The sequence below is a fragment of the Balaenoptera ricei genome, chromosome X (assembly GCF_028023285.1).
Source record: "Balaenoptera ricei isolate mBalRic1 chromosome X, mBalRic1.hap2, whole genome shotgun sequence".
Taxonomy (NCBI): Eukaryota; Metazoa; Chordata; class Mammalia; order Artiodactyla; family Balaenopteridae; genus Balaenoptera; species Balaenoptera ricei.
The window spans coordinates 116,339,706-116,359,079 of record NC_082660.1 but is presented as its reverse complement, the minus strand read 5'-3'; the positions used below and the strand labels follow the sequence as shown (position 1 = coordinate 116,359,079).

At 40.4% G+C, this 19,374-nt stretch overlaps 1 protein-coding gene across 8 annotated transcripts in view; it reads left to right on the top strand.

The window, feature by feature from the left end:
• The window catches only part of ENOX2 (ecto-NOX disulfide-thiol exchanger 2), a 262,829-nt gene that overhangs the window by 133,919 nt on the left and 109,536 nt on the right, over nt 1-19,374 (top strand). The window lies entirely within an intron of this gene.

Genomic DNA, 19,374 nt, shown 5'->3' with positions numbered 1-19,374 from the left:
GCCCTCTCTAACCTACCCTCTCACCTCCATCCAAACTTTGAAGTTTTTTTTTTTTGGTTTTTATTTTTACTTATTCTATTTTTTAACATCTTTATTGGAGTATAATTGCTTAACAATGGTGTGTTAGTTTCTGCTTTATAACAAAGTGAGTCATCTATACATATACATATATCCCCATATCTCCTCCCTCTTGTGTCTCCCTCCCATCCTCCCTATCCCACCCCTCTAGGTGGTCACTAAGCACCCAGCTGATCTCCCTGTGCTATGCGGCTGCTTCCCACTAGCTATCTATTTTACATTTGGTAGTGTATATATGTCCATGCCACTCTCTCACTTCGTCCCAGCTTACCCTTCCCACTCCCCATGCAAACTTTGAAGTTTAGACCCAGTGGGGAAGTTCTAAAGCATCAGAACTTCGAGGATAGCTCTGCAATTCTGAATTCTATCTCTCTGCACCCTGCCCTACCCACAACAGTCATACTCACACCATTTCTCACAACTGTTCTTTGAAAGGATCAGGGTGCTTTCACTTCCAGGAGAGCTCAGGAGTTATTTTTGCAAATTAGCAGCAGCCCAGTAATTCTATCTCCTTCCCTATGGAGCAGGTGTTCAAGTCATTCAGATTTCTTTGGCCACTCTTGGTTAGTTTTCTTCCAAGACAAGAATTTGTGGCCCTCTACAAACAATAAATGCTGAAGAGGGTGTGGGGAAAAGGGAACCCTCTTGCACTGTTGGTGGGAATGTAAATTGATACAGCCACTACGGAGAACAGTATGGAGGTTCTTTAAAAAACTAAAAATAGAACTACCATACGACCCAGCAATCCCACTACTGGGCATATACCCTGAGAAAACCATAATTCAAAAAGACACATGCACCCCAATGTTCATTGCAGCTCTATTTACAATAGCCAGGGCATGGAAGCAACCTAAGTGTCCATCGACAGATGAATGGATAAAGAAGATGTGGCACATATATACAATGGAATATTACTCAGCCATAAATAGAAATGAAATTGAGTTATTTGTAGTGAGGTGGATGGACCTAGAATCTGTCATACAGAGTGAAGTAAGTCAGAAAGAGAAAAACAAATACCGTATGCTAACACATATATATGGAATCTAAAAAAAAAAATGGTCATGAAGAACCTAGGGGCAAGATGGGAATAAAGACACAGACCTACTAGAGAATGGACTTGAGGATACGGAGAGGGGGAAGGGTTAGCTGGGACAAAGTGAGAGAGTGGCATGGACATATATACACTACCAAATGTAAAATAGATAGCTAGTGGGAAGCAGCCGCATAGCACAGGGAGATCAGCTGGGTGCTTTGTGACCACCTAGAGGGGTGGGATAGGGAGGGTGGGAGGGAGGGAGACACAGGAGGGAAGAGATATGGGGATATATGTATATGTATAACTGATTCACTTTGTTATAAAGCAGAAACTAACACACCATTGTAAAGCAATTATACTCCAATAAAGATGTTAAACAAACAAAAAAAAAATTGAAAGAGAGCTGTTTTTGACTTGGTGACCTCTTCACCCTTTCCTCTCTGGCCATCTTAAAGCATGGACAAATAATTCATCCACAATAGGTTTTTTTTAAATTTTATTTTATTTATACAGCAGATTCTTATTAGTTATCTATTTTATACATATTAGTCATATATGTCAATCCCAGTCTCCCAATTCATCCCACCAGTTTGTGTCTCCATACAAATTTTAAGATTTTTTGCTCTAGCTCTGTAAAAAAATGCCATTGATAATTTGATAGGGATTGCGTTGAATCTGTATATTGCTTTGGGTAGAATAGTCATTTTCACATTATTGATTCTTCCAATCCAAGAACATGGTATATCTCTCCATCTGTTTGTGTCATCTTTGATTTCTTTCATCATTGTCTTATAGTTTTCTCAGTACAGGTCTTTTACCTCCTTAGGTAGGTTTATTCCTAGGCATTTTATTCTTTTTGTTGCAATGGTGAATGTGATTGTTTCCTTAATTTCTCTTTCTGACCTTTCTTCGTTAGTGTATCGGAATGCAAGATGTTTCTGTGCATTAATTTTGTATCCTGCTACTTTACCAAATTCACTGATTAGCTCTAGTAGTTTTCTAGTGGCATCTTTAGGATTATATATGTATAGTATCATGTTATCTGCAAACAGTGACATCTTTACCTCTTCTTTTCCAATTTGTATTCCTTTTATTTCTTTTTCTTCTCCAATTTCTGTGACTAGGACTTCCAAAACTATGTTGAATAATAGTGGCGAGAGTGGACATCCTTGTATTTTTCCTGACCTTAGAGGAAATGATTTCAGTTGTTCACCATTGAGAATGATGTTTTTTGTGGGATTATCGTATATGGCCTTTATTATGTTGAGGTAGATTCCCTCTATGCCCACTTTCTGGAGCGTTTTTATCGTAAATGGGTGTTGAATTTGTCAAAAGCTTTTTCTGCATCTATTGAGATGATCATATGGTTTTTCTCCTTCAATTTGTTAATATGGTGTGTCACACTGATTGATTTGCATATATTGAAGAATCCTTGCATCTCTGGGATAAATCCCACTTGATCGTGGTGTATGATCCTTTTAATGTGTTGTTGGATTCTGTTTGCTAGTATTTTGTTGAGGATTTTCACATCTATATTCAGCAGTGATATTGGTGTGTAATTTTCTTTTTTTGTAGTATCTTTGTCTGGTTTTGGTATCAGGGTGATGGTGGCCTTGTAGAATGAATTTGGGTGTGTTCCTTCCTCTGCAATTTTTTGGAAGAGTTTGAGAAGGATGGGTGTTAGCTCTTCTCTAAATGTTTGGCAGAATTCACCTGTGAAGACATCTGGTCCTGAACTTTCGTTTGTTGGAAGATTTTTAATCACAGTTTCAGTTTCATTACTTGTGATTGGTCTGTTCATATTTTCTATCTCTTCCTGGTTCAGTCTTGGAATGTTATACCTTTCTAAGAATTTGTCCATTTCTTCCAGGTTGTCCGTTTTATTGGCATAGAGTTGCTTGTAGTAGTCTCTTAGGATGCTTTGTATTTCTGCAGTGTCCATTGTAACTTCTCCTTTTTCATTTCTAATTTTATTGATTTGAGTCCTCTTCCTCTTTTTCTTGATGACTCTGGCTAAAAGTTTATCAATTTTGCTTATTTACTCAAAGAACCAGCTTTTAGTTTTATTGATCTTTGCTATTGTTTTCTTTGATTCTATTTCATTTATTTTTGCTCTGATCTTTATGATTTCTTTCCTTGTACTAACTTTGGGTTTTGTTTGTTCTTCTTTCTCTAGTTCCTTTAGCTGTAAGGTTAGATTGTTTACTTGATTTTTCTTGTTTCTTGAGGTAGGATTCTATTGCTATAAACTTCCCACGTAGAACTGCTTTTGCTGCATCCCATAGGTTTTGGATCATCGTGTCTTTGTTTTTATTTGTCTCTAGGTAATTTTTGATTTCCTCTTTGATTTCTTCAATGATCTCTTGGTTATTTAGTAATGTATTGTTTAGCCTCCATGTGTTGGTGTTTTTTATGTTTTTTTCCCTGTAATTTATTTCTAATGTCATAGTGTTATGGTTGGAAAAGATGCTTGATATGATTTCAATTTTCTTAAATTTACCAGGTCTTGATTTGTGACCCAAGATGTGGTCTATCCTGGAGAATGTTCTGTGTGCACTTGAGACAAAAGTGTAATCTGCTACTTTTAGATGGAATGTCCTATAAATATCAATTAAATCTATCTGGTCTATTGTGTCATTTAAAGCCTGTGTTTCCTTATTAATTTTATGTCTGGATGATCTGTCCATTGGTGTAAATGAGATGTTAAAATCCCCCACTATCATTGTGTTACTGTCGATTTCCTCTTTTATAGCTGTTAGCATTTGCCTTATATATTGAGGTGCTCCTATGTTTGGTTCATGTATATTTATAATTGTTATATCTTCTTCTTGGATTGATCCCTTGATCATTATGTAGTGTCCTTCCTTGTCTCTTGTAACATTCTTTATTTTAAAGTCTATTTTATCTGATATGAGTATTGCTACTCCAGCTTTCTTTTGATTTCCATTTGCATGGAATATCTTTTTCCATCCCCTCACTTTCAGTCTGTATGGGTCCCTAGGTCTGAAGTGGGTCTCTTGTAGACAGCATATATATGGGTGCTGTTTTTGTATCCATTCAGCCAGCCTGTGTATTTTGGTTGGAGCATTTAATCCATTAACATTTAAGGTAATTACCAATATGTATGTTCCTATTACCATTTTCTTGATTGTTTTGGGTTTGTTTTTGTAGGTCCTTTTCTTTTCTTTTGTTTCCCACTTAGAGAAGTTCCTTTAGCATTTGTTGTTGAGCTGATTTGGTGTTTCTGAATGCTGCTAGCTTTTGCTTGTCTGTAAAGCTTTTGATTTCTCTGTTGAATCTGAATGAGATCCTTGCCGGGTAGAGTAATCTTAGTTGTCGGTTCTTCCCTTTCATCACTTTAAATATATCGTGCCACTCCCTTCTTGGCTTGTAGAGTTTCTGCTGAGAAATGAACTGTTAACCTTATGGGAGTTCTCTTTTATGTTATTTGTCATTTTTCCCTTGCTGCTTTTAATAATTTTTCTTTGTCTTTAATTTTTTGTCAATTTGATTACTATGTGTCACGGCGTGTTTCTCCTTGGGTTTATCCTGTATGGGACTCGCTGTGCTTCCTGGACTTGGGTGGCTATTTCCTTTCCCATGTTAGGGAAGTATTCCACTATAATCTCTTCAAATATTTTCTTGGGTCCTTTCTCTCTCTCTTTTCCTTCTGGGACCCCTATAATGCGAATGTTGTTGTGTTTAATGTTGTCCCAGTGGTCTCTTAGTCTGTCTTCATTTCTTTTCATTCTTGTTTTCTTTATTCTGTTCTGCAGCAGTGAATTCCACCATTCTGTCTTCCAGGTCACTTTATCCGTTCTTCTGCCTCAGTTATTCTGCTATTGATTCCTTCTAGTGTAGTTTTCATTTCAGTTATATTGTTCATCTCTGTTTGTTTGTTCTTTAATTCTTCTAGGTATTTGTTCTTTAATTCTTCTATGTCTTTGTTAAACATTTCTTGCGTCTTCTCGATCTTTGCCTCCATTCTTTTTCTGAATTCCTGGATCATCTTTACTATCATTATTCTGAATTCTTTTCCTGGAAGGTTGCCTATCTCCACTTCATTTAGTTGTTTTTCTGGGGTTTTATCTTGTTCCTTCATTTGTTACATAGTCCTCTGCCTTTTCATTTTGTCTGTCTTACTGTGAATGTGGTTTTTGTTCCACAGGCTGCAGGATTGTAGTTCTTCTTGCTTCTGCTGTCTGCCCTCTTATGGATGAGGCTATCTAAGAGGCCTGTGCATGCTTCCTGATGGGAGGCACTGGTGGTGGGTAGAGCTGGGTGTTGGTCTGGTGGGCAGAGCTCAGTAAAACTTTAGTCCGTTGGTCTGCTCATGGGTGGGGCTGAGTTCCCTTCCTGTTGGTTGTTTGGCCTGAGGCGACCCAGCCACTGGAGCCTATAGGCCATTTGGTTGGGCTAATGGCAGACCTCGGGAGGGCTCACACCAAGGAGTACTTCCCAGAACTTCTGCTGCTACTGTCCTTGTCCCCATGGTGTGCCACAGCCACCCCCTGCCTCTGCAGGAGACCCTCCATCTCTAGCAGGTAGGTCTGGTTCTGTCTCCCATGGGGTCACTGCTCCTTCCCCCTGGGTCCTGATGCACACACTACTTTGTGTGTGCCCTCCAAAGTGGAGTCTCTGTTTCCCCCAAACCTGCTGAAGTCCTGCAATCAAATCCTGCTAGCCTTCAAAGTCTGATTCTCTGGGAATTCCTCCTCCCGTTGCCAGACCCCCAGGTTGGGAACTGACATGGGGCTCAGAACCTTCACTCCAGTGGGTGGACTTATGTGATATAAGTGTTCTCTAGTTTGTGAGTCACCCACCCAGCAGTTATGGGATTTGATTTTATTGTGATTGCACCCCTCCTACCATCTCATTGCGCCTTATCCTTTGTCTTTGGATGTGGAGTATATTTTTTGGTGAGTTCCAGTGTCTTCCTGTCGATGATTGTTCAGCAGTTAGTTGTGATTCCGGTGCTCTCACAAGAGGGAGTGAGTGCACGTCCTTCTACTCCACCATCTTGAACCAATCTCCTCCATGACAGGTTATTTTTTTACTGCCTATCTAGCTTTGCTGCAGAAAAGGTGAATGTGTAGGAACTAAACAGGATGGGCCCTGGAAATATTTTGTGTAAATTATATGGATCTGCCCCCCAAGGTCAATATTCCTTATTACATGACCTTGTTCTTTCACCTGTACAGCTTGGACAAAATGCATTCTATATGACTGCAGGGGTGAAGAGCATGAGTTTGTGAGGGAGCAAGCATGTGTATGAATGAGCACAGGCATGCTAAAGCTGGCAAGATTAAGGGAGCAGGGACAAGACAGGTGTTAAGAATAGATGAATGTTGCTACATACCTACAGGGAATTTGCCATTTTCATTCCAAACAAATCTTGAAGACAAAGAAAATAGAAGAGTGGGTAAATCAGATTTGTGCCTCTAAAGGTGAAGATTCATTTACCACAGTGCAGGGTACATTATGCCAAGATATTTGGAAGTAATGCCTTTTGCATGAATAAATATGCTTTGTGCTTCCACAGTTTTCATCTTTTTCAGAGGGTAACCATTGCCAATTGATTTGCCTAGCTAATAAGTTAGAAATTTTATGCCACGGGCTGTTTTCTCAGGTCTGAAGTCAATTTGCTGATTGATGTTCTTGGTTTTCCCCCATAGGCCCCTACCCCCAGCTCTCCATCCAGAAAATGGGAACAATAGGCCAAATTATATTCATTGAACACAGTTTTAAGCATGAGGTCCACTCAGTCTGGAGAAAGTATTAATGAGCCTGCCAATAGTCAAGTTACAAACCCACAATTCCAGAAATGTAAAACACTAGTATACACTAATACAGTTCTCCTTCAGAAGCTACACAGGACAAGGAGCTTCAAAGAGGAAATCAAGGTTGAACAGTGTTTGAGAGTCCCTCAGTGTGGGAGATGACTTTGCCACAAATTGCATCCAAAGAAAGTACACTATCCACGGACAGTATTCTGAGGCAAAGTACAACATCCATGGACAGCATTCCTAGGGAAGGTAGAACATGCATAGACAGCATTCCCAAGAAAGATACCATATCCATGAACACCGTTCCCAGGAAAAGTACAGCATCCACAGATAGTAATTTGAAGCAAAGTGCACATCCCTATTGAAAAGTGTGGCACTCTAGCTAATAAGGGATCCAAGTCCTCATCTCTTTGTGGAAATGTCAACTACCCCAACTGTCTGATATGGGCAGCATTGGAGAAAGAATGAGAATGAAAGTTGTTCCTGAATTTATGTTTTCTGTTGTGATCCTGTGAGAGGTAAATAAGTCAATGAGAAAGCAGAGGTTTGCAGCTATCAGATTGGATTTAGAAATGTTTGAAAATCAACAGTTTATCCTCATGGCTTTTTTTATTTCCTTGGTAACTTACAGATGTGACAAACTTTTGCGAATGAAAATTTTGTCATGGAGCCTGATACAAACATGACCCCATGTGCTTTGTACTCAGAGACACATGGAATTCTAGAACCGTAGAACCATAAATGATCTTAGAGGTATAGCTTCATTTTTTAGATAAGGAAACTGCCTAAAGAGTAGACCTGCTGTTTAGATGTTTATATAACAATTTCAGTGACAACAATTGCAATAATAACAATAGAAGTAATAATAGCTAACATTTTTTGAGTTCCTACTATGCCAGGCACTATTCTAAGACCTTTACATGGATTACTAATTTATTCCTCATAACAACGCTCTGACATCATTTATTATCATAAGCTCCATTTTATAGACAAAGAAAGTGAGACACAGAGAGGTTTAATGACATTGTTCCTCTAATGCCTCTAAAGATTTCCTTATTATAGGGGCTTGGATGATAAGATTACCAAACTAGATTGTCAGGCAAAAATCAAGTGGTTGTTCTGATGTAATACATTCTGCTGAATTCTGGATTGCTCTATGTTTCAGTGAAAATATAATTTTCAAGGAAAATCTGTTCCGGTCTATATTTTATATGGTCTGTTCCTTAACTCCTGTTCCAATTATAATAGTTTCTTAACTTCCTTGACTTCTGGAAGCTTACTTAAGATATAAGACCAGTGAAGGGTTGACAAGACATGCTTTGAGTACATAGATTTTGTTGTATTTTTCAATAATGAACAAATAAGTAACAATGCTGAAAGCCATCACAGTTAGTGTATACTTGTGTTTTAAAGTTACCCAGTTGACATATTAGACTTATATTTCAGAAAGTCAGTATAATCCATGCATTTTTGTCAAGCCAGAGACTGAAAGTCTTTTCTCTGAGATGCATGTGTTCAACTGGTAGAGGTTGGGAAGAGATTTACAGTTCAGCTTTTATAAAAGACTAGTGTCATTAACATCAATCTCCATAGCAGTTTCAAAGGAGAGGCAGAGAAGAACAGGTAGATGGCCAGGGAGAGATAGACAGATAGTTGGACAGAGGCAGGATGGGCAGATAAGGAAGGGCAGATGAAGAAAAAGAGACAGAGACAGGCAGATGGAAAAAAAGAGAGACAGAGGGAAACACAGATAGATAAAGGGATAGAGATCAACGACAAATATAGAAAATGGAAGCATATCAAGAGAGATGGGCAGATAGACACAGAGAGGCAGGCAGGAGGAGAGGCAGACAAATTGGAAGACAAGATAGGGAGCCAGAAAAAGAAAGGAAAGAGGACCAAAGATAGCAGTGAGGAACAGGGAGAGAGAGATGGAGACAGACTGAAGCAAATGGAAAAGACAGAATAAGGGAGAGAGTCTAAAAGAGAGAGAGAGAGAAAGGGGTACAGAGATAAAGAGAGACTCAGAAACAGAGAGAGCTAAAGAACTAGAGGAAGCCAGAAAGTGAGACCAAAACTGATGGAGGAAGAGAGTCACAAAGAAAAAAGAGAGAATGAAATGGACACAGAGAGAGAAAGGAAGAGAGTCACTCTCATTAAAGAAAGAGAGAGCCTAAGAGTCTGACACAATACTGGGGCAGAGGAGTTGTAGAGAGAAGGGGAAGCAGAGCTAGAGACAGGAAGACAGAGAGAAGCAGAGAGAACATACAGAGTGAGTGAAGGAGAAGGAGTAATAGGCAGAGAGAGAAGAGAGGGAGGTGCACACAGAGCCAGAGTCAGACCAACATAGAGAGTAAAAGACACTACAAGAGACAGAAAAACAAAAAAGCAGACAGAAAGGTAGTGAGAGAGAGAAACAAATAGAGAGACAGAGAAACAGTCGGTCAGACAGAGTTATGTTGGAGAAGCAGGAGAGAGAGATAGTGAGCAAGAGATGGGGAGTTAAATGGAGAGACGGAATGAGAGACAGACTCAGAGGCTGACAGGCAGAGAGATAGAAAGGTGGAGAGAAACAAACAAGGAGAGAGAAACAGAAAGAGACCAAAAGAAACTGGTGCAGAGAGATGGAGAGGCAGATCCAGAAAGAGAAAAACAGTCAGGAGAGCTAGAAAGAACAAGCCAGAGACAGAGATACAGAGAGACTGATTGAGAGACATACTGGGACACACACACACTCAGGGAGACAGAGACAGAGGTAAAGGCCAACACAGAGAGAGAGATACGGAGGGACAGAGACACACCAGAAGAGACAGGGAAAGAGAGAGTGATCAACCAACTGACAGAGAGACAAACCGACAGAGATCAGAAAGACACGGAGCCAGATGAAAAGTGGAGAGAAAGAGAGAAAGTGAGCCAACTAAATGCACAGATAGAGAGACAGTTAGACAGACTGAGAGATGGCTGGGGGGAGAGAAAAATAGTGAGAAAGGAGTCAGTGACAGATATGGGGACTGACAGGAAGACAGAGCTCCAGAGAGAAACTGAAAAAGAGAGAGAAGGGGGAGAAAGGGAGAGGAAACAGAGAGGGAGGGGGAGGGAGGGGGAGAAAGAACAAACAAATAGAGACATGACAGAGACACACTGATACGAAAAGACCAATAGGAAAGTAAGTAGTCAGAAACGAGCAATTGGACAGAAAGACTCAATCTGTCAGAAGGAAACAGAGGGAAATAAAAAGAGAGAAAAAGAGATGGATGTTAACTAGACTTATTGCAGTAATCGTTTCACAATATATACAAATATCGAATCATTATGTCATATGCCTGAAACAAATTTAATGTTATATGTCAATTATTTCTCAATTGTAAAAGTATGAAAATCAAAAGAGAGAAAGAGAAAGAAACAGAAAAACAGACTGGGAGGAAAGATTTGCAAAATTTGCAAACCAGATATCTGGTAAGGGTGTAGCATGCAAAACATATAAAGAATTCTTACAACTCAACAACAAAAAGACAACTCAATCAAAAAATGGGTTAAGGACTTGAACAGACATTTCTCCAAAGAAGATATACAAATGGCCACTAAGTATGTGAAAGGAAACTCAGCATCATTAGTCGTTAGGGAAATGCAAATCCAAACTACAAGACACCACTTCTCATCCACTAGGGTGGCTGGAATCTAAGAAACAGAAACTATCAACTGTTTTTGAAGATGTGGGAAATTGGGACCCTCCTAGTCCCACTTGCTGATAAGGATGTAAAATGGTTCGGCTGCTGTGGAAGTTTGGCGGTTCCTCAAAAATCTAAACATAGAATTACCATTGATCTAATATTATAATTTTACTCTTAAGTACATACCCAAGTATATATCCTAAGTATATACTCCAAGTGTATATACCCAAGAGAACTGAAAATAGGTACTCAAATATATATATGTGCATGCATGTTCATAACAGCAATATTCACAATAATCAACAGGTAGAAACAGCCCAAATGTCCATCAGTACATGAATGGATAAACAAATTGTGATATATCTCTACAATGGAATATTATTCAGCCATAAAAAAGAAATAAAATAGGACTTCCAGTGTCCAGCTCTGCATCTAAGGAGCTTGGAATTCGACACTCAGTCCTAACAACAAATTAGATGTTTATAGCAGTTTTATTCATAGTTGCCATAACTGGGAAGCAACGACAATGTCCTTCATTAGGTGAACGGATAAATAAACTGTGGTACCTCCAGACAGTGGAATATTATTCAGCACCAAAAAGAAATGAGCTATCAAGCCATGAAAAGACATGGAGGAATCTTACATGCATATTACTAAGTGAAAGAAGCAAATCAGAAAAGGCTACATACTGAATGATGCCAACTATATGACATTCTGGAAAAGGCAGAACTATGGGGATAGTAAAAAAGATCAGTGGTTCCCAGGGGTTGGGAGGGAGAGATGAATAGGCAGAGCACAGAGATTTTTATGGCAGTGAAAACACTCTGTAGGATACCATAATGTTGGAAACATGTCATTCTACATTTCTCCAAACCTATAGAATGTACAACACCAAGAGTGAACCCTAATGTAAACTGTGGACTTTGGATGATTATGATGTGTCAATGTAGGGTCATCAATTGTACCAAATTTTACCACTCTGGTTATACAATTCTGATGGGGGATGTTGATAATGGGGGAAGCTATATGTGTATGAGGGCAGGGACTATATGGGAAGTCTCTGTATCTTCCTATCATTTTTGCTGTGAACCTTAAACTTCTCTAAAGAAATTAAGTTTCAATAAAAGAAAAGGGAAAAAAGAAGGGGAAAAAAATAAATGAAATACTGATACATGCTACAATGTGGATGAACCTAGAAAACATTATGCTAAATGTAAAAAGCCAGACTCACAATTTCACAGATTATATGATTCCATTTACATGTAATATCCAGAATAAGAAATCTGTAGAGACAGAAAGCAGATTGGTGGTTGCCAGGGCCTAGGGAGGGGGAAATGGGGAGTGACTGCTTAATGAGTACTGGCTCTCCTTTTGGGGTGATGCAAATATTTGGGGACTAGATAGAGGTGGTGGTTGTACAACATTATGAATGTGTTAAATGCTACTGAACTGTTTACTTTAAAATGGTTAATTTTTATGTTATGTGAATCTCACCTCAATAAAAAGAGGGAGAGAAAGAGACAGAGAGAGAAGAAAAAAATGAGACTAAGAAAGAGAGAAGTAGACAAAGAGAAAGACAGACACAGACAATGATAGACAAGGTGACAGAAAGAGAGATGGAAGATAGCCTGAGAGAGAATCGGGCAGACAGACAGACTGCTAGAGGGAAAGGTAAACACAGACAGACAGTCAGATAACAGATAGATACACAGACAGGCAGGCAGGCAGAGAGAGGGAGACGGACAGATGGAGTGAGATAATGGCAGAAACAGAGGAGCACAAATAGAGTCTAAAGACAGGGAGATAAAGAGTACAGGTAGACACAGGAGAGGAGAATGCAGACAGAGGACTAATGTGGGGAGATACACAACATAGGACACAGGAAGAGGGAAACAGACACAGAGAGAAGGAGAAAGATAAAAGAAAACTAATAGAGACAGAGAGAAAGAATAGACCAAGAGACAGACCATAAGACAGAAAGACAGACTATTGGGAAGGGAGAGAGAGTAACAGACAAGCAGAGATAGAGAAGAGACTGACAGAGACAGACAGGCAGAGAGACAGACAGAGGGAGACTGACAGAGACAGTTTGTGATAGACCAAAAGACAAGAAATACAGAAGCTGAGAGAGAAACAGCAAGACAGAGAGACCTGCGGAGAGAGAAACAGCAGCAAAAAGAGGCAGAGAGTCAGATACAGAGGGAGGAAGAGAGAGAAAGAAAAGAGAGAAAAACAGTCAGCTTGACAAAGAGACAGACAGAAGTTCAAACTGATATAAATACATGCAAACCATCAAAGAAACAAGCAGACAGAAGCAGACTAATGGAGAGACAGGCTGACAGATTGCATAGATAGCCAGAGCACAGACAGACAGACAGGTATAGAAAGAAACTGACAAAGAGAAGCAAAAAGAGACATATACAGAGATAGAATGACAAAGAATTGACAGAGACAGAGAAACAGAGACAAAGAAGCAAATGAACAGAAAGAAAGAGACACAGAGTGGCAGAGAGACTGACAAAGGGACAGGAAGGCAGCCATACAGCACCACAGTCACACCAAAAGACAGACAGACAGACTGAGAACCAGACATGAGCGATGAAACAGAGACATATTCAAACAAAGAGAGAAAAAGAATAGAAAGAGATGGTCAGGGGTCATTGGTAAGAGACAGACAGAGACAGAATAGAAGGCAGGCAGGCAAAACCAGAAATAGACCAATCAAGAGGCAAAGTGAGATGCAGACAGACACAGGGAGGGAGGGATGAGAGAGCGAGAGAAGAGAGAGAGATTGAGAAAGAATGCAGGATGGAGACCGACAGTCAGAGCTGCAGGCCAACAAAGACATATCAACAGACAGACAGAACCTGAGAGAGAGAGATATACAGAGACAGGAAGCAAGAAGGTAGACAGACAGAGAGAGCATCAAGACAGACAAGGGTAGACAGGAAGAGAGAAAGAGACATGGACAGACTGGGAGACTAACAGAGAAACAGGGAGACAGAGACAGAACCAAAAAACAGAAAAACAGACATCTGACAAAGAGACAGACAGACAAAAATATGGGCAGAAAAGCAAATTGCAGAATACACCGAGGCACCCTTTCATGCCTCACCCCAACTCTCCCCACCATCACCACCACATATGCCCTTCATTGTTTAGCCTTACATAGAGGACAACGGGGAGGAATTTTCACAAGGTGCCTGCAACATGGTAGAGATTTGTGGGAAGGTTCAAATCATGCTGGGAAGGAGATGGAGTCTGAACTTCTCTGCCTTTTGGAAACATCCCAGGGCCCACGTGCTATTAGGTAGGAGAATACTTGTCCCATGTCAATACTGTGAGCACTTGTTCTTTGTCAATACTGTAGGGTTTGGGTTGTTGTTAACTTTTTTTTTTAAGCAAACACATGCAATCTCTCAGAAGTCCATTGTTTGCAGATTTCCCATCATGCTTCCTTCCTCCCTGGAGGAAAATGTTTTGTTTCTTTGATAAAGCAAACTTATCACTTTTCTCTATTACAGTTTTCTATTGAGTGTCTTGTTTTCATAGTTTAGAATTCATATAGCTCTCAGGCAAGTTCCTCTAAGATGTTTCTATTTAATATTCAGCTGCAGCTCCAAAGAGTTTAACATTATTTTCGTTTTTCTAAATGAAAAATCTAGGGGAAACTTCTCTTCTTCCTATAAGCATTTCACCTTAAGTGTCTTCAAGGGACTTCTGGCTTTTTCTTCATTATGACTGGCATCTGATATTTGCTGCCCCCAACTATATAAACAATGTGCAGATAAATAAGATGGGCTCCATAGGTGGCCTTTTTGTCGCTACCAAATCTCAGGTGATTTTAGTCAGCCCAGTTCCTGCCCAGGAGAAACTTATGAGCTAGATGCTAAGAACCAGCTTAGCCTTCCTCCTAGAACCACTGGACATTTGCCACTTGACCTGAGGGAACTAGAGAGTGAGAGGGTGTCTGCATGGTTTGTGCTTTGCTAAGATGGAGTACAGGGGACAGAAGTGGTCTGGTCTCCTGGAAAGTCCCCCAGCCTGCTTTGTGGAGGCCACTCACGCTATAGAGAGATGAACAGCAAAGTCAGTCCTCCAGAGCATCAGGCACCTAACGTTTGCAGGAGAAAAATCACACAGCATGTGATTTAAGATCTAAGTTGGAATGCTGTCTACTGGAACTGTATCCACACTTACCTGGAAAAAAAAGATATCTTTTTTCTTCTCACTCTTTATGTAATTACTGGATTTTTAGAATTAGGCAGGCAGTCCTTAAGTCCCACTTATAATCAAGGAAATGAAGGAAGAGTGGCAATATAGTATAGTAAATACTGTAGCCTAGTAAGTAGGGAGTTTAGGGTCAAAGACAAGCAGTGAGACAAAGAGGTTAGGCCTCAGGCTAACCTGGGCTCTGTGTATCCTGTGTTACATTCAGCAAATGTTTGACCTCTCTGTGCTTCATGAAAAATGGGGGAGACTATCGTCTCGACTTATAGGGTGGTTGTGAAGAAATAAATGAGATAATGTAAGTAAGGAGTAATGTGCTTCCCACAGTATCTGGCACATAATAGATGCTTAATATGTTAGTTCTTATTATTAGCTCAGAAAGAAGTGACTCAATAGAATTATGGCCTCTTGATTCCCGGTCCAGTTTCCTTTGAAAACTGGGATGTATGGAGTACCCACCAGATGTGTAGTGATGTACTTAATATGCACTCTGCCTTTGCAGCACCAGCAGTGCCCTTTGTTGTTGTTATTCTGAATTTTCACAACTTTGGGAGAAACAAGAGCCTAATGAGCATTTTCCTCTAACTACATCACTTCACATTTGCTTCTAATCTTTGGTCATTGTCTGCAGGCCTTCTTAAATAGAGGCTACAGCCTGAGTTAGAATCTGAATTGTCCACAGGCCTCCACATGTTGAATAAATACATCTGTCCAAAGACAGTGAAGATTCCAAACTCTATCAGAGCCACTTCCCCAAACTGGGGACTTGGTAGATCTGAGTAATACTCCAAGTCTGGTACACATTGCTGCAAATCTCTATTATTGGAAGACACGTAGGATGGGGAACCATTCGTCTGCTTGTTGAGCCTAATTGCAGTGTGCAAAGAGCTTGATCAGCAGAGAAGCTCTTTGAAAAGCCCTGCTTCAGGGGCACCAGGCCCACAGCTCGGAGCTGCTTTGTGTCTTAAAACAGGTCATCTCTATATAGTATCTGGAGTCACTCGAGGGGTGAAACTCCAAAGTAAATTCATGGAGATAGTGATCGATATTCTGCTGAAATCAGGGGGCACTTGGGCTCCTTTTATCTGCATGGACTATTACAAAATTGAACATGGGAATTAAATTCTGAAAATAAGTTGAAGCTCTTGGTATTAAGCCAGGAATTGATTCCAATTTCCTTTATGTTTCAGCCTTTTTCATTTGAAAGGCCATTGCCTATATAAATAGGTTTAGGGGAATTCAAACTTTCTGCTAAGTGCTAATTGCTGTCTTAGGTGTATTGGAAAAAAAAATAGAAACTTGGTAGACTTGTCTCCTGTCTGCTAGGAGAGTACAATCTAAGACCACATGTAACTTACAAGGGCTTCATTTAGAATAATTGTTTAAGTTGTGATTCACGGATATTTTTCATAACTTGACTTCCCTGCCTCCCTGGCCAAGGAAAATGCCTCAAATCACCCTTCCACCCAAACTTAAAAGCTTGAGTTTGATGGTACTAGCTGCCATCATCAAACAACTTTGATCAACCCCATGGCACCAGTCTCCTTCATATTCCTGTTAATATATGAGTGGGAGATAAGCATGTATAGCACTCTTGTTATATTTTCATTGTCACCAGCCTATGTCACACTTGAATAGCCTTTTAGCTGGCCTCCTAGCCTCCAGATGTTTACCCATCTCTGGCTTGCACACAGCTGTCCCACTGTGATGAAGAGAGAAGACCCTCATAGGGGCCCTCATTCTGGCTGTGCCAGTGCCTGCCCCTCATGGACACAACCATCCAGCTTGGTTTGGGACTGGGGATAAGGGGCAAAATGTAATCATCTTCCCCATTCTTCCTTGAATAGACCCTAGTCTTGCTTTTAAATTCCTCATCTGCTAGTTGGATTTCTTCGTGCTGGGAGACCAGCTTAATTGTTCTTTCCCTTGTGGTAGGCAGTTTGGGCAATGGGAAATCCTTCTTGGAGGGAAATGTGGATCTCAGATTCATATCAAGTTGGAGATGATGGCGGGGATGTTTAAAAGCACTGCTAATTAAGGCAGGAATAAATCTGGCCTCTGGTAGACACCAAGCACTGGTTTGCAGCTGTTATATTACTATCCTCAGCACCTAAAACAAGGAGGACATCTTAACTAAAACATAAGAGAAGACAAAAAGCAAGGTCCCAATATAGAGAAAGATGAGGCTGTGAGTTTATGAGAACTCTTGTACTGGCAGTGAAGCAGTTACACTTTAGTCCACTAGGGAAATAAAGCCATGTCAGACAACGGATGTGGCTCAAATTCATGATTTTGTAATTGTTCCTGGAGTGTCCTGTCTGGATGGGAAAAATGGTGAGTACAAACAGTGTCTGCTGGCAAGCCCGTTGACTCTCATTAATGGGAAGCTTAAGAGGAATGTGTAAGCTGGGAAATGCACTGGCCTTTCACCAACTGCTTGAATTGTCACAGTACCAATTTCTCTTCACACCACTGACGCCTTCTCGGAAGTGAGAACTTGTGATCTGTTTGATTCAGGGGTTATAATTCATCATAGGCTGTGGAGAACAAATGACAGGTTCTGAAAAGGGGCTTAAAGTTGGAGCTGACCAACCAAATCTTCTTTCCTGGCAGTCTTTAGTACTTCATTGCCATCTTTTGTCTCTACTCTTTAAATCCTTACTTAAGAACCAGTTGAACTCAGGACTTTCTCTAAACTTAATTCATTTAGAATAATGCAGGAGGGAGGATGAGCATTAAGCTCCATCAAATAGATGACTACCTTTGCAACAGTAGATCTTAGACTGATCAGGAAATTCACTGCACTGCTTTAGAACCTTCATTAATGGCACCTTTCAACTGGGAGCTCACCCGTGGAGGGAACTCGGTCCTTCTTCTTCCTCTGGATCTTCATACAGTAGCCACTGCAGCGTTCTGCATATAGTGGATAAGCAATAAGTGATATCACATGGACTGTTTGGTCTTTCATGTTTCTCATCTCTCAGCAATTTAGAATCTAGATTGCAGAAAATAGAGGAGCACATTTTACTATAACTTCTTCCTCCAATAGTTCAAGTGCATTCTTCTTATCTTTAAATCAAGCCTATAGAACAGGCCAGGAGTCCCCAAATTTCTCCCCATCTGTGCTAAAGTACCAAGCTTTCTGTTTTGTTTTTTTTTTTTTTTTTTTTTTTTTTTTTTTTTTTTTTTTTTTTTTAATTTTATTTATTTATGGCTGTGTTGGGTCTTCGTTTCTGTGCGAGGGCTTTCTCTAGTTGTGGCAAGCGGGGGCCACTCTTCATCGCGGTGCGCGGGCCTCTCGCTATTGCGGCCTCTCTCGTTGTGGAGCACAGGCTCCAGACGCGCAGGCTCAGTAGCTGTGGCTCACGGGCCCAGTTGCTCCGCGGCATGTGGGATCTTCCCAGACCAGGGCTCAAACCCGTGTCCCCTGCATTGGCAGGCAGACTCTCAACCACTGCGCCACCAGGGAAGCCCCTGTTTTGTTTTTTTTTAATTAATTTATTTATTTATTTATTTTTGGCTGCGTTGGGTCTTCGTTGCTGCGCACGGGCTTTTCTCTAGTTGCGGTGAGCGGGGGCTACTCTTCGTTGCGGTGCATGGGCTCCTCATTGCGGTGGCCTCTCCCGCTGCGGAGCACTGGGCTCTAGGCTCGCGGGCTTCAGTAGTTGTGGCACGAGGGCTCAGTAGTTGTGGCTCGCGGGCTCTAGAACACAGGCTCAGTAGTTGTGGTGCACGGGCTTAGTTGCTCCGTGGCATGTGGAATCTTCCTGGACCATGGCTCGAACCCATGTTCCCTGCACTGGCAGGCGGATTCTTAACCACTGCGCCACCAGGGAAGTCCCCAAGCTTTCTGTTTTAATGTAAATTTTTTTCAAGGCAGGGATCATGTGAATCTAGATGTTGGATGTTACAGTTGTTTATCAATGATAGCCATTACCATTTGTGCTATACTTTACACTTTTTAAGAGCTCTGAATTAACAGAGGAAAGAAAAGGGAAGGAAGATACTGATTTAGCATAGTAGACAATATGAAGTCAAAAATACTTGGGTTCAAATCCTGGCACTGCCATATCCTAACTGTGTGATCATGGATTATTTGCTTCTCTTTGAGACTCTTGTTTCCTCAGCTTTAAAACAGAAGTAATATCTCCGTTCCAACTTTGTCAGATTGTTGCAAAGATTAAATAAGGTAATACACTGAAATCCTCTAGCACAGTGATGGACACAAAGTCGAAGTTAGGGGTCTATAAATTATTATTATGTCTGTGCTCCACAAAGACAGAGCAAGAGAATCATCCTGTGATGCAGTAATTGAGAGGAAATCCTTTTGAAATTTATATTTTCTAAATTTTTCTCAGTGTCTGTTTTTGAAAGCATGATGTATATTTTAATTCCTGCCCATCATAAATGCAGCACATCATATTTTCTCACTTTATTGCATGGGCTTAATTAATAGATTGAGTATTGTTAGGATTCCAAATTATTTGAAGCCTCCACATATCCAGCTGGTATCTTTCTCCTTAAACCCTGGTAAGGTGTAAGATTTTTTTTAATGTATATGAGTGTATGTGTG